Source organism: Fukomys damarensis, unplaced genomic scaffold, assembly GCF_012274545.1.
Source record: "Fukomys damarensis isolate Sample0158 unplaced genomic scaffold, DMR_v1.0_HiC HiC_scaffold_17, whole genome shotgun sequence".
Classification (NCBI taxonomy): Eukaryota; Metazoa; Chordata; class Mammalia; order Rodentia; family Bathyergidae; genus Fukomys; species Fukomys damarensis.
In genome coordinates, this window is record NW_022900929.1 from 39,988,664 (window position 1) to 40,002,973 (window position 14,310).

Here is a 14,310-nt window from a genome sequence, read left to right on the forward strand (position 1 = left end):
GATGACCTCAAGGCTGACCATAATGACCAAGTTGCACTATGGTATTCTGGTATTTCCACTCACACAAAAGTGTTCCTGAAGGAGACGGGGAACCAGGGTGTCGGATGGCCTCTGGACAGCCAACCTCCTATAACCTGCACTGTCAATATGATAGAAATCTGCTTTTAATTTCTGCTAGGATAAACTTGATTTACAGACAACTAAATGTCCTTTGTTTATTTTTGCCTCCACATACAATCTGCTGTCCAAGAGGCCATTCAAATCCAAATACTCATTTACCTTCACTAGCTCAGAAAAATGTATAAAATAATGGAATCAAATCAATGCATCACAACTGAATGCTCTGAGGTTGATTTGTCTTATGACTCCTCCCCCTCTTGCAGTAGTCATTGCCATAGGTAAGGAGCGGGAAACAACACTGCCTAATGAGAGGAGTAGGGAAGTCGCGCATTTTTTCTCTCCTCTGTCTAATGTCAGGGTGTCACTGAATGGCCGCACTGTGGAGTTCATTGTGTAGGTACACCTCCTGCACAAAACACACCATTGGCTTCAGAAATGATGGACAGTAAAAAAAAAGACATCACATCTGAGTGTCTGCTGACTTCTCAGGAACCTCCACGATAGTGGATTGGATACGAAAATTTTATTGTGTATGATTTTCACTTTGTTAAGCCTGTAGTGAACTCCTTTCTGTTAAAATCGCTTATTTATGCTTGTTTTAATTTTTCATAATATATTACTCGGAATGGAAAAGCATGAAAGCCAAAGGGAGGGAGAGAAACAGTCTCTGTCAGCACCCTCAATGTTCATTCAAGATGGCCACAAATATCATATTAGTAGCCTCTTATGTTTAAACCACAAATGGTATAGGGTCCTGGGTCTTTTCACAGTGATTGCTTAGAAATCTGGAACTTAATTTGTTATTACTAGTTAATAGTGTTGTGAATCCTTAGAAAAACAAATAAATTCTCATGGGTGAAAACAAATGAGATCAGACACACATTCTGAAGCTCCATCATCCTGTTCATCCATGGACAAATACATGGATGCACATTTCCTGCAAGAGTCTTTCATCCAGGAAGAAAACTAACTGTGGCACTATGATAAAGGCCTAACTTTATCCTGAGCAAACCACCTAAAAGCTATTTACATTTTAGCATTTTTCCAATATACTGATTTTAGAAGGCTTTTATGTTCATGGAGTTATTCAATCAGCTCTAAAGAAAGGCATATTAAAATCACAGAAGACAATAATATTTGTACAAAATGTTATTTCCAATGCCTGTTTCTCCCACCCACTATGACTTCTGAGATGATACACTTTTCAAACTTGCTAAAAAGGCAGAGACAACACTAATCATCCAAATGAGACCCTTCAACTGCAGAGCTGAACTTTTACTACAGGCAATGGTGCAGACTTCTAAAAGTTCAGGGATTTCTCTAATTAACTGTCTGGAAGGGAAGGGAGAAAATGGAATGCTTTACTATGCCAATCCCAAAGGACTGGTAATATGGACAGAGCTATTGTCTTCACCAAGGACTGCATATTGCATACCTATCTACTTTATCTTGTTAGGACCTTTATGGTCTTTCAGATGACAATGATTTTTAAAATGTAGTCATTGTCTCTGGCAATGCATGGGGCATGAAGGAGAGAGAGAGAGAAAGAGAGAGAGAGAGAGAGACAGAGAGAGACAGAGAGCAGAAACCCCAGCAATTACTGTGCAGTACTCAAATCTGCCTGCCAACAGGAGAACAGTGATTTGTGAGACACATCAAGAGGTGCTGGCAAGATCAATCTGCGAAGATCCTTCTGATAGAGGAATAATGAGTTGACAAAGACCAATGTTCAGTTGGGTCCAAGCCCAATAAGATTACTGTTGAGCATCATCAATATTGTCTCTGTTTGGAACTGACACAATCAGACTGGAATCAATTGTATTTTCTACAGCACTGTCACACATGATTTTTAACTTTGGCTCACAACTCTGTAGAGGAGCTTGCAGATGTTGGCAGATTTTTTACTGACTTAAGGGATGTCATTATTAAGTAGGAGTTTCACCTCACAGTAATTTGTGGCTCTACTGTGTTTCTCTGAGGTCTGTGTAGTAAAGAAGGAAGACAGGAGGAAAAGAAGGAGGAGATGAGGTATTAGGGAGAGAGATTTTTCTACTTAACCCCTCCCCTTTCATTACTACTTTTCTTTTTTTGTTGTAATGACCAGACACATTATGTAAATCTGTAGGCTTTTTCTTAACTTTCATTGAACTTAAGTTGGAGATCAAAGATTTTTTACTCTAATACAGAATCATAAAAATTTTTCTTCTCTGAAGCAACAACAGTAAAATTTTTTTGCTCACCATCAAAAGGCAGAGAGTATATGTAGATGGATCTGTCTAAACAATATTAGAAGTTATTCAAGGAGTTGGAAAATCTAAAAAGTAATTTGATTTTTAAACAATTTCCGCAGTCTCCTCCAGTGTGTTTTACAAGTCATTATTCCCAACACAAAAAGCTATCAACTTCATGATTCAAGAGATTCACTTATGTCCTGCTCCCCACCACCCAACCCTGGCCATTCCAAATCTCTGGCTGCCTAAACAAACTGTTCAGAAACACTATCTGATCCATGTCCACAAAATCGAACAAAGAGCATTTCAACAAAGGACCAGGGATGGATCTCTCTTTGTTGCAAACATGCAGAACAATGACTGCACCGGATCTTTCCCATTGAAATCCATCTAAACATAAGCTTTGTGAGCAGTAAAAACTGTGGAAAGACAAGTCAAGTTGCAGAGCCATACCTCCCAACTTAACAGGTTCGCACATTATTTAACAAGCTCTGATTTTTCAATCAGATTGAATATATCAGTAGTCTTACCTCACCAAAGCAATTACAGTGACTATAATACAGAATCTCACTCCCAAGCCCATGACATAAATGATCAGAAATGTTATACAAAACATTTGTTTATGGTGGCATCTCTGGTCTCTGATCACCACTCCCTGTTTTTGACAAAGCCCACATGTCTCTGAGAGGTAAGAATTTGCCTACTTTCTTGGACAGGGTATATTTGTGGAGGCTGGGACCTATGGTGGAGCCTTCTTTAGTGAACCATGCAGTTGCTTACATTCAAGGTCCTGCTTCAGCCTGGAGGCTTTACAAAGTACCAGCTTGGACCCCATGTCATCCCAAATTATGGCTGCTTACCCACAGTGGTAAATTTTCCTTCTATTCCTCTCCAAAGTCTCTCTTTTCTACATCCTTAGAATTGCACCTTTAAGAAGTTCACATTAAAAAACAAAACAGAACAGAATTTATCCTTGGAATACTTTTATTTTGACTCCAACATACTGGGCCCAAGCGCAAAAAGCCCAGTTTACTTTCTCAAAATGTAGTTGGAAAAATGAAGGAGAAGCAACAAGTAAAATATTAATAAATTATTCTGCAAATAAATAGGTAGGTGGCCTTGGAAAAGTCTCAGTTCCTCTAAGCCTTACCACAAGTGTGGGGGCGGGGAGAGATAATATTTGTGAAGATCAAAGGACAGGCATTTGAAAATGTTTTGTTCATGCTAAAATATGAATGGTCGTAGTTACTTTTAATTATTTAATGCACCTTGAAAAGCACATAGCAATTTATAGTTAAGACATGGGCGAGAAAAAGATAGTCCAGTCTCCTATACACTTTATTTCTTGGGTGGTTTGGATCTGTTCTGAATGGGCTACTATTTTGAGTTCCACGTTACTAAAATCCCTAGAGTCTTTGCAAAGTCATCACTTGCAGCAATTCTCTGATGAAGTAGGAAATGCCAGTGGCTCCATTAGGCAACTCCCATAGGAGCAGCTCCATTCTCAGGGGGGTTTCCCAACATCAGCTTGGACTTAAATATTATGAGTATCTAAGAAAGGAGCAAGGAAATGTCAGTATGCATGTGTGTGTTTGATTTGAATCTCTGTGTGTGCAGCACTGAAGATTTGAGTGTCCCTGGAGGGTATTTAAATAAATGCCAATGTTCAGGGCTGGCCTCATATATAAACGGATTAAGCCTCTGCTTATTTAGTTTAAATACACCAAAGCGTTTTTGACTGGTAATGGAACTCCTATCAGATTCTTCTCCAGCCCTGGAAGTACTTCCTTAGGGAAATGCTTAATTTAATTGGATTAAAATATTGCTTGATCCTTATAGATAGATAAATAGATAGATAGATAGATGGATAGATAGATAGATAGATAGATAGATAGATAGATAGATAGCAGTAAGGTCTGGTTTGTCTGTTCACCACACAGTAGGATTTGGGGTCCTAAGTGTCCAGATCAAACAGGAGTATATTATCATGGGAAAGGAAAAGCAAGCCCAAGAACAAATGAAGGAAAGCACATGTGGCTGCTGAGAGCAATAGGTAGAACAAGAACGTAGAAGGATTGTGTATGTAGAAGAAAATCGGTGGTCCCAGGCATCAGGCAGGGCAGCAAGGAAGAGAAAAGAAGTGCATCCAAAGATAAAACACAAAAGCACAAAAGATTTGTCTCTGCCACAAATACTTGCAGGATCTTTCCTCCCATTCTGAGATTAATTAAGCATGGATATCATAGACATATTTTCCACTCTAAATTGAGGTTAAAATGTCCTGGAAGGGCCATTCAGATGCAAGGAATGACCTAGCTAATCTATAATCCAGATCTATCATTGACTTTTGTTTGAGCTGCTGTTGCTTTGCATATTCTTGAACTAGGCAGATGTAAGTTGTACCTACCTAACAGACCCAACCACTTTTCCTGCTGATAATATATAGAAAAGAACCAACAGACGTCTACTCATCTTCTGGCCATAAAGTGTAAGAAGAATTAACAAAGGGGAGGGCTACATGCTAAACCAGGCCCGGGCTTACTGCTTCAGGTCCGCCTCCTGCTTAGAGATCAAAAGGGCAAAGCAGTGTTTCCTACATTGCACACCTCCTTGGGCTTCACAAATTTTTCTTCAAAAATTTCAGAGAATCACACTAAGGACTAGAAGTAGGATTATTCAGTAAATCACTCATATTTTTGCTAGATGAAGTAGCCTGACCCCCTGAGGAGCAGTTCTGAAACTATAAAGTTTCTATTAATTATCTGGAAATAATTTATTTTACCCAGATGATTCCTGAGACCTTTCAATCAGCCAGGTTTTATATTTTGTGTGAACTTTACAGAAAATACTCTTGATTTTAGGATTAAGAATGATTGTCTCTTCATCTTTGTCTTGCTGCAATGCAGTTGCAACATTCTCTAGGCAATATGCCAAATCTCACAACCTGGATAAAAATAACTTGGTCTTACTTTCCTAAGGATAACTGGCAAAATATCATTACAGAAACTCTTTCAGGGGTAACTTGGTGCTAGTGCTAAGACAATAATTTGCAGATCTACCAGTGTGAGCTTTATAATACAAGAGTGCGCGCTCGCACACACACACACACACACACACACACAAATCTGTGCTCAGATAAAAAATTGATATGTTTCTACTTTGACAAATATTAACAGAGAATAATTGATTTCTGTTTGATGTTACGCTTTTTGTTAGATTATTTGCTTATCTTCTTCCCCAATTTTGTACAGCTACTGTAGACAGCTTTGTTGATCACTGCTATAGTTCAGGAAAACAACTAAAATATTGGAACAGTGAATGCGGGAGTGCACTCACTCCTTAGCTCATTGCTGTGGTGGATCAGTGGTCTCTATTTCAGTCATTTACTCCAACTCCCCTTGCACATGGGAAAGAACTTTTTGGCTGGAAAACACCTTCTTGGTGTTGTCCTCTTCAATTCTCTTCTGCACAGTGTGAGCTCTCAGCGTTAACAATAAGAAAATGGAGAGTTTCTCAGAAGTAATAGCTCTGAGCTTCATTTTAGAAAGAGGCAGGATAGCAGCATGATTAAGAGCATGGCACTGGGACCAAACTGTCTCAGTTCAAATCATCACCTTTCCATTTATTAGCTATATGAGCTCTCTTTATCTCAATTTCTTCATTTGTGAAATAGAGATGCTAATAATAGTATATGTCTCTTAGGGGTTCTGTAGAATTAAGTGAATTAATACACACAAAGCACACAAAATAATGTCTGAGACATGGACAGAAATAACAAATGTTAGTTATTTTATGAGAAAATATAGATGCTGTGTTAAGAGATTAAATACTTTCTATATTGTGTACCCTCATTATGGATATTAAATGTTATTTATTAAAATGCTAAATTAGGTTTTAAAATTGAAACCACTAACAAATTACATTTAAATAATTTAAAGCCTAATAATATGGAAAAATATTTCTAGGGAAAATATATCAAAATTTTTTAATTCTACAAAAATAATATTGAGTTATTTCTGTTAATTGGGACAGTCAAGAGAAGGGTAAAGTAAATCCAGAACCACAAATTAGAGGTTCCAAAATCCAGATTTTGAGATAAAACATAAAGGGAAAAAAATCAATAAATGACTATTAGGACAGAAAGTAGGGAATCATATCACATAATAAGAAAGACAGAATGATTCAGACCCAAGATGAGTGAGGTAAGAATAAAGTAATGATAATCTTAGCTAAATAGATATTAGGACAGATCTCTGAGCAGGTAATTTGGAGCAGGAGTGAAGAGAAGAGCTTAAAGAGAATATCAAACTCCTGTCACTGGGGGAAAAAAGTATAATAAGAATGAAGATTTCAAAGACTTTTATGAGACCAAGCCAGGAACTCAAGCCTGAGGGAGATTCGATTCTCAGGAATCAGAGCACAAGATGATGTCTTGCCCCTACACCAGTGGCCTGATCCAGAAAAAAGACAAATGTAAGAGTTTGCCAATTTCTGTTTTCTGAATGACCCTGCATCACTTATTTAAAGCTATACATACGATGTCAACCAACTCACAAGTTTCCTAAAATCTGCATAACGGCTTTCATTAGCTAGCATAAATCAGTTTCAGCCCAAGTGATGTCTGGTTTTTAGAACTGAAGCAAAAAGAAGGATAAAGAGAGACTCAGAACAGGATCTCAACGTGAATCCTCAAATGATTAGCAGCTAGACCTCTTCATTCCTTCTGCCAAATATCAAAGATTTAATCTTGAGAGATTAATCAGACATGCCACTCAGAGAACAGAGAAATGAGCAGACTTGAGAAAAGCTGAGCTGACCACACTCAGCATATCTACCCTGTTCTATTTGCCTATCATGGATCAGGAAAAGCAACTCTATGTAACCCTTAGCTGCCAACGTGGGCTAACCAGCCAGTTCATGCTCAGCACAAACTCTGGGCCAGCAATATGGATTCACTAAGTTCTTCCATGATAGAAACTGAAGTGCTACTGGACATGCTCTTTTAGGAGAGGAAATGTTATCTCATTATCCTTCTCATAAATGATTCCACTTTCCTACAGCATGAAGCCTAAAAACAGTCAGTGACTGCGACATTACTTAAGCAAGGTCTGTGTGACTGGCACAGTTCTAGGCTGTTACTTAAATTGTTTTCCACTAACTTATATCGATGTGGGTTTCAAACATTCGCTAAAGCGCAGGTCTTTAGGGAGTGTTGGGAGGGAGACAGTACCACGGGGCCAGGGCCATGTATATCACCTTGGCTTTATAGAACAACTCTGCACACATCCGTTTATATTCTTAAGGTGCCTGGAAATTTGTATGCTCTAAACAGAGCTTCGTTGACTTAAAAAATTAAGAATAAAACTTAAAACAATATTATTTCAAACCCTAGTGTTGTGCTTTTTCTTGTTATAAAAAAGTTAAGATCCAAAGTAAGAGACAAAATTACCTGTTGCCCTAATAAGGTTTCGGTTACTGAGACCCAATACCCAACACTAACAATTTCCAGAAAGAGAAGTTTCCTTGAGCTCACAATTACAGTGCATGGTCAGCTGGCTCCAAGGGAAAAGAAGGCAGGCTTGATGGATGGGTCTGCAGTAGGAAGGCTGATCATATCACAGCAGCAGAGAGAGAAGGAGGCAGGGAGAGAGATACACCTTCCAGGCCGTACCCCTAGGCCTTTCCATGATTGGGCCAGTGCACCACTGAGTGTAACACCTTTATGGCTTCATCACTTTGTAAATGCACAAGACTTTGGGGGGCCATTTCTGATACAAATCATAACACCAAAACATATCTGAACCTAGAACAACTTCTCTTAACCTTTTCTTACATACCCTCCTAGATTTGTTTTTCTTCTGTACCTATAATTATGATAGGTTTTAATTGTTACATTTACCATCTGGGGAAAATTTATACTTGCCCAGAGTAATATGGAAATAAAGTATTTGCAAACGGGGAGGGGAGGAGGGGGTGAAGGGAGGGCAGCGACAAGGGGAAAAAATGAGAACCAAGACCTGTCATGTAAAGGTACAAGATCCCAATAATGAATGTAACTGTACTGTATACCTAAAATATACCAATAAACTAAATTTAAAAAAAGAGAGACAGAAACAGAAATCTCAACAAAGGGCCTTCTCTTTTGTTCTTCTCAAGAGAAAAGGAGTAATTCCCTCTCACTCTCCCAGACAAAGATCATGTAAAGTTGTCCCTTTGTCTTTCTGTGAAATCCTGTGGTACAGCTAACAGTGACAATCACATCTGCCTGGTCTATCACTTATATGTAAGTCAACTGTCCCCCAGAGGAGGAAGCCCTACACTAAATTTCATAAAATATAATACATCTCCATGGGAGAGGCAAAGACCAGATAGATGGTTTATATCCCGGCCCCGTGGGTTCATACAGCTCTTAAACGTTATCTCCTCCCTAGGCCAGGCTTTTATCATTAAGCATTAATGCCATTTAAAAAGGCATAAAAGATTGTTATAAACTTTGAATGATTCTAAGAGCAAATAAATGCTAGCTTATCAATTTCAGAGTCAAAGAATATTAAAATTAGATTAAAAATATACAATTAACCTAATACATTTTAAATTTGGACTAATTGTTTGAAATTCAAAAGGACCCCAGGATATTTTTCACTTGAAACACAGAAATAAAAAATTCATACTAAACAGGCAGAGTTTGCCCTCAAGGTTGAAAACATTAATCATCATGCATCTAACTGTTAACTGTAAAAAATCATTTTTCTTCTGATTTAAAGGGAATTATTTAGTGAGTGTTTTTAACTTCTCTGCTTTCTCAAGCAGAGGCAGTAACATGGGGTCAGGTTCGGGGCTCCTCTGGCCCTTCACGTCTCCCTTCTCTACAAGGAGCCGCCTTTGATGTACAGGAGAGCTCCTGGCCCACAGAAGAATGCACAAAGCCCAGGAAGAAGTAGGAATCTGCTAGCAATGTAACTGAGATTTAGTTACCGAATTCAGGGAATCATTGGAGCTGAACAGTGTTCTAAAGATGAGGTGCACATTAACCCCAATCAAACATGAACATGAAGCAACAATCAGTAAGGGTCTTCACTAGTAGGTCTTCACTAGACTCTGTGAATCTGTCCACAGTATTCAAAAGAACATCAAGCTGGAAATAACAGCTTTAAGCAGAAATATGACTTTTCATCGGATGAGTGGGAACATTTAATACAAGGAAGCAGGTAGAATTGAATATACTTTATCCCCTGTAATGCAGCTTTCTCACAGGCCAGTTACAGCTACCTAACCAGCCTATAATGAATGCTATAGTTGGTATCTTAAGTGTTGAAATTTCCTTAGATGAAAGCCAAGGTTGATTTCCTGGTATAAAACTATACTCTACATGTAGCACTGAAATAAGGCTCAAAAGAATTTCTGAACTTTTGTGCTATGGGTAACAGCCTTCCGCTGTCTGGGGATGAATTTTAGAAGACTATCCATCATTGGTTAGTAGAGGTTTTGTTATTTTTGCTTCATTTTGCTTTTAAAAATAATCAAAATTCTGGATACATGCTATCTACCAGAGTTAGTACCATTATCTCTTTGGTGTTCCAGGTTATGATTTTACTTATAACACTGGTATCATTTGCTGTACTACCAAATTACCAGATCCTAGCAATGTGTTCTCTTTCTAGCCAAAGTCTAAGATGTCTACAATAGAAATGTGAGCAGTTCACTGATTATTTTCTACCTATTTCCAGTATTCTTTCTTTCATATATTTTTTAAAAAATTAAATACAATGAGTAATTTTCTTACTATAGTACTGCTAAACTACTCAATAATTTTTTACTGTGCTATCTGGGAACACACACTTTTCTTGTGTTCCTAATATTACTACTGTCAGAATATTTTTTTTTAATCCTAAATTTCACAGGAGGTTAATGAAAATACACGTGTATTTTCTTCCCACTGAAGTTTCTGGAACTCTTGAATTCTATCTGTGGTCCTCAGTCAAGACATGCCCTCGGAGGTTGCAGTAGACACAGTCGTACCTCTGCCTGTTGTCTCCTTGGTCTCCTTGAGAAACATACTCTTTCCTAGTGTGTTTTCATTGCAAATAGCCAGCCTCTACATCTGCAAGTGAAGAACAGAGTGCACAGGGATTGTTGTCCTTGGAGGTGTTCCTTACACAATGACTAGAAAGCAAGAGTCTAAATATTCTTTCTAAGATTCCCTTGCCTCTGATTGGAATTCCTCAAAGGTGTGATGATCATGATCTTCAGAGCACCTCAGGATGACTGAGGCAAAGTACCTTTCTTGGATCTGTCTCTCTTCTAATTCTCCACCAGCTTATCTCAGGAATACTTCTAATGCATGCCTTTCCCAAGAATCCTCCTCCACCTAGAACCCAGATGAGGATAAGACTTAGGTCACCGAGATATAAAATATTGATTTATATGTTCACACTTACTTTATGTAAATAAAACAATTTTCCAGTTAAAATTCAATCTAAATTCTAATCAACAAAATAATCAAACCCACATTACACTGAAAAAGATTTAGAACAATTGCTAAGGAGAATTCTTCCACTTTCAATAATAGTGGACTAGGTAATGCAGACTAACCTTTCTCCTAAGAACATCTTGGCTGGAAGTCAGGAAAATAAGGTAATATTGAAAAACAATAAAACAAATAAATATTAAAGTGAATATTAAGCCATATTGACAACATGGAAGTAATGACTTTTGTTGTGTGTGTGTTCTAAAAATAATGTGGGAATGAAACTAAATTATTCGCAGATCTTTGCATTATTAAAGAAGACAATAAGAGCTCCACTTAATGCTAGACATTTGTAAGCCATGAATGCATGTTGTAATCTCTATTATAATCACCAAAAGGACAGTAGATGAATATATAATTTGCAAGCGAACAAAAGTGAAATTATGAAAAATAATTACTCTAACAGATAGCAAGCAAGAGGAGAAAACACAGAGACAGTGAAAGAAATGGAAACCACTAAAAATATAGTAGATATAAACCCATAATATTAATGAACATATTTAATATAAATAGACTAAATGCTTCAAATAAGACAAAAGCCCATCAGATAATTACAAATAATAGCATGAATAAAAATTGTTTTCAAGACATTTATCTAAACTGTAATCATTCACAAATGTTATTCACATAAAAACAACAAAAGCTAGTCATTTTGTATCAATATCATACACAGTAGACTTAAAGAATTGCCAGAAGTAAAAAAGGACTTCATAATGATATGGGACATAGTTCACCAGGAAGATATAGCAATTCTAAATGTATGCATATCATTTGTATCTTCTTTGTCATACAGATGTAAATATGCACACGAAAAGATGCTCCACATCATGGATAACAGAGAAATACAAATTTAAAAAATAAGCTATCACTTCAGTTATTAGACTAACCAAAATTTAGAACACTGACGATACAAGTGCTGACAAGGGTGTGTGGGTCAACATCATTGCTGATGGGACTACAAAATCATTTAGCCCTGTTGAGAGACAGTTCAAGTTTTTTTTTACGAAACTAAACATATTCTCGCCATATCATCCAACAATAGTGTTTCTTGGTATTTGCTTGAAAGAGTTAAAAACATATGTCCTTGTGAAAACCTGCACATGAATGCTCATTGTAGCTCTGTTTATAATTGCCAGAACCTGGAAGCAGCCGTGCTGTTACTCTGGAGATGACTGAAGTACATCCAGACCATGGAGTAATATTCAGTGCTAAACAGAAATGAGTTATCGACGCACGAAGGAACACTGTGTAACTTAAATGCACATTACTAAGTGAAAGAAGCCAGTCTGTAAAGGCTGAACACTTAGGATTTCAACTATGGAAAATTCTGGGGAAAGCAAGTCTATGGAGACAGTGAAAAGATCAGAGGGGTTAGGGAAAGGGAAGGTACAGAGGCAGAGCCCAGGATTTTTAAGGCAGTGAAAATACTCTGAATGATATAATGATGTATATATGTTCTTATAGATTTGTTCAAACCCTTAGAATATGCAATATCAAGGATGAAATCTAAGGCAAACCATGGGCTTTTAGTAATAGGTTCACCCATTGCAACAACTGTACCGCACTGTTAGTACTAGGAGAAAACTTACCTGTGTGGGGAGCAGGGACAGATGGAAAATCTCATCCTCCTCTCAATTTTTGCTGTGAAGCTGAAACTTCTCAAAATAATAAAACAATAAATCTGCTTTTAAAAACCTCACCAACTTTTTGGGAGGCTAAAGGAAGATCACAGGTTCAAGGTCAGCCTGGGCAACTTAGTGAGAACTTGACTCAAATAAAAACTTTTTAAAGGATGGGAGTATAGCTCCGCACTCCCTGAGTTCAATTCCCAGTACTGCAAAAATATATATAAATAAGTGCCCCACAATGAGATAGCCACAAAATTAGTATTATTTTGGGGGATTGAAAAATAACTATTGATGAAATAGCCTTCTAATACCATAATTACATTTAGATAGAAGGAATATTTTAAAATTCTACTCCAAACAGGAAACATATATGGAGACCTAAAGCAGATAAGGTAATGGCTGGGACCTGGGGATGAAATTTATTTTTGCTTTAATGTTTATCCTCTACATTCAGTTGTGGTGATGGCTGCACCATTGTGTGATCATACTAAGAACAACCAGCTTGTATACTGTACGTGAATTATATACATAAATCACATCTCAATTAAGATATTCTTAAAAATTAAAATTAATTCGTGAGAGTGAAGTAGAGATAAGCAGACTAATACTTGCCAGATGCAAAATAAAGCATACTGCATGATTCTACCTATACAAGGTGAAAAAGCAGACAAATGAAACTTTGTACTGAGGTTGCAAAACAAAGAAAAGCACAGAGGTGAAGGGACTGGTTACACTGAGTGGGAGGCCTGGAGCAGGCAGAGATTGAACAGGAGTTCCCAAGAGGGTGGTAACTGATGCAATACTTCCAGACCTGTGTGCTAGCCGCCCGGCTGTGCCCCTCCTCTTTGGTGAATGATTCAACTGTACATCTTTGCTTCCTGAATTTTCTCAAACCTCTGTACTATTTTCAATAAAAGGTTAAAAATAAGGTAGTTCTTTTGAGCAGTAAAAAAATATAAGCATCACAATTTGAGAACATTAATGTATGTAGTTTTGTGGTGGTGGTTTTATTATTTGAATAACTGGATTCTATTGAATTGATAAATTGAGAATATTATAATATTGATTTTTTAATATGTCTTTTAACATTTTTAAATGTGTCTTTAGAGAATTCTAATAAATGGTTGCTTAATTTAAGCTTATTTTATTCTCTGCTAGACATAAAATAGGGCATTTGGGGTTATCAAATACTCTGAATAATAGAGTTATTATGTGTCACAGTTTTAAGATGTTAGAATCCATTTAAAAATCATTTCATACATAATGCTAAGCATCTTTAACTGTTATTCAAAAAGGTAAAAATTACTTTGTTTTAATACTTTTAGAATCATTGTAATGAATATCAACTGTCATTGTGCCATTGATGCATAGAGGGTCCAGGAAAACAAGTTTTAGTTGACAGATTTTTCAGAAAAGAGTACTTCTAGTTATATCCCAAAGGACAGTTCTAGTGTCACCTGACCTGGAAAATTAGAATTTCATCCAAAATACACTTTTATTGAATCTCATTGTTAAGAGAACTGCCTTTCTTCTGACCTTTCTTTCTCTGATGTAACAATCACTGCCCCACACTGTTTTGTGAAGCCCCATTAGCACATGAACACAGGCGTTCACCTGCACACCCACAGGCAATGATTTTTGCTTTAAATTTATACATAGTTTTAGAATCTACATCTATTTTTATCTTTGAAAACTTTAAGTTTTTTTTCTAACAAGGAACCATATAGAAAAAAAAAAAGTAGCAGAGCACATGGCTCATTGGACTATATGGAGGGTATTTGAACCCAAAAAAAAAAAAAAATAG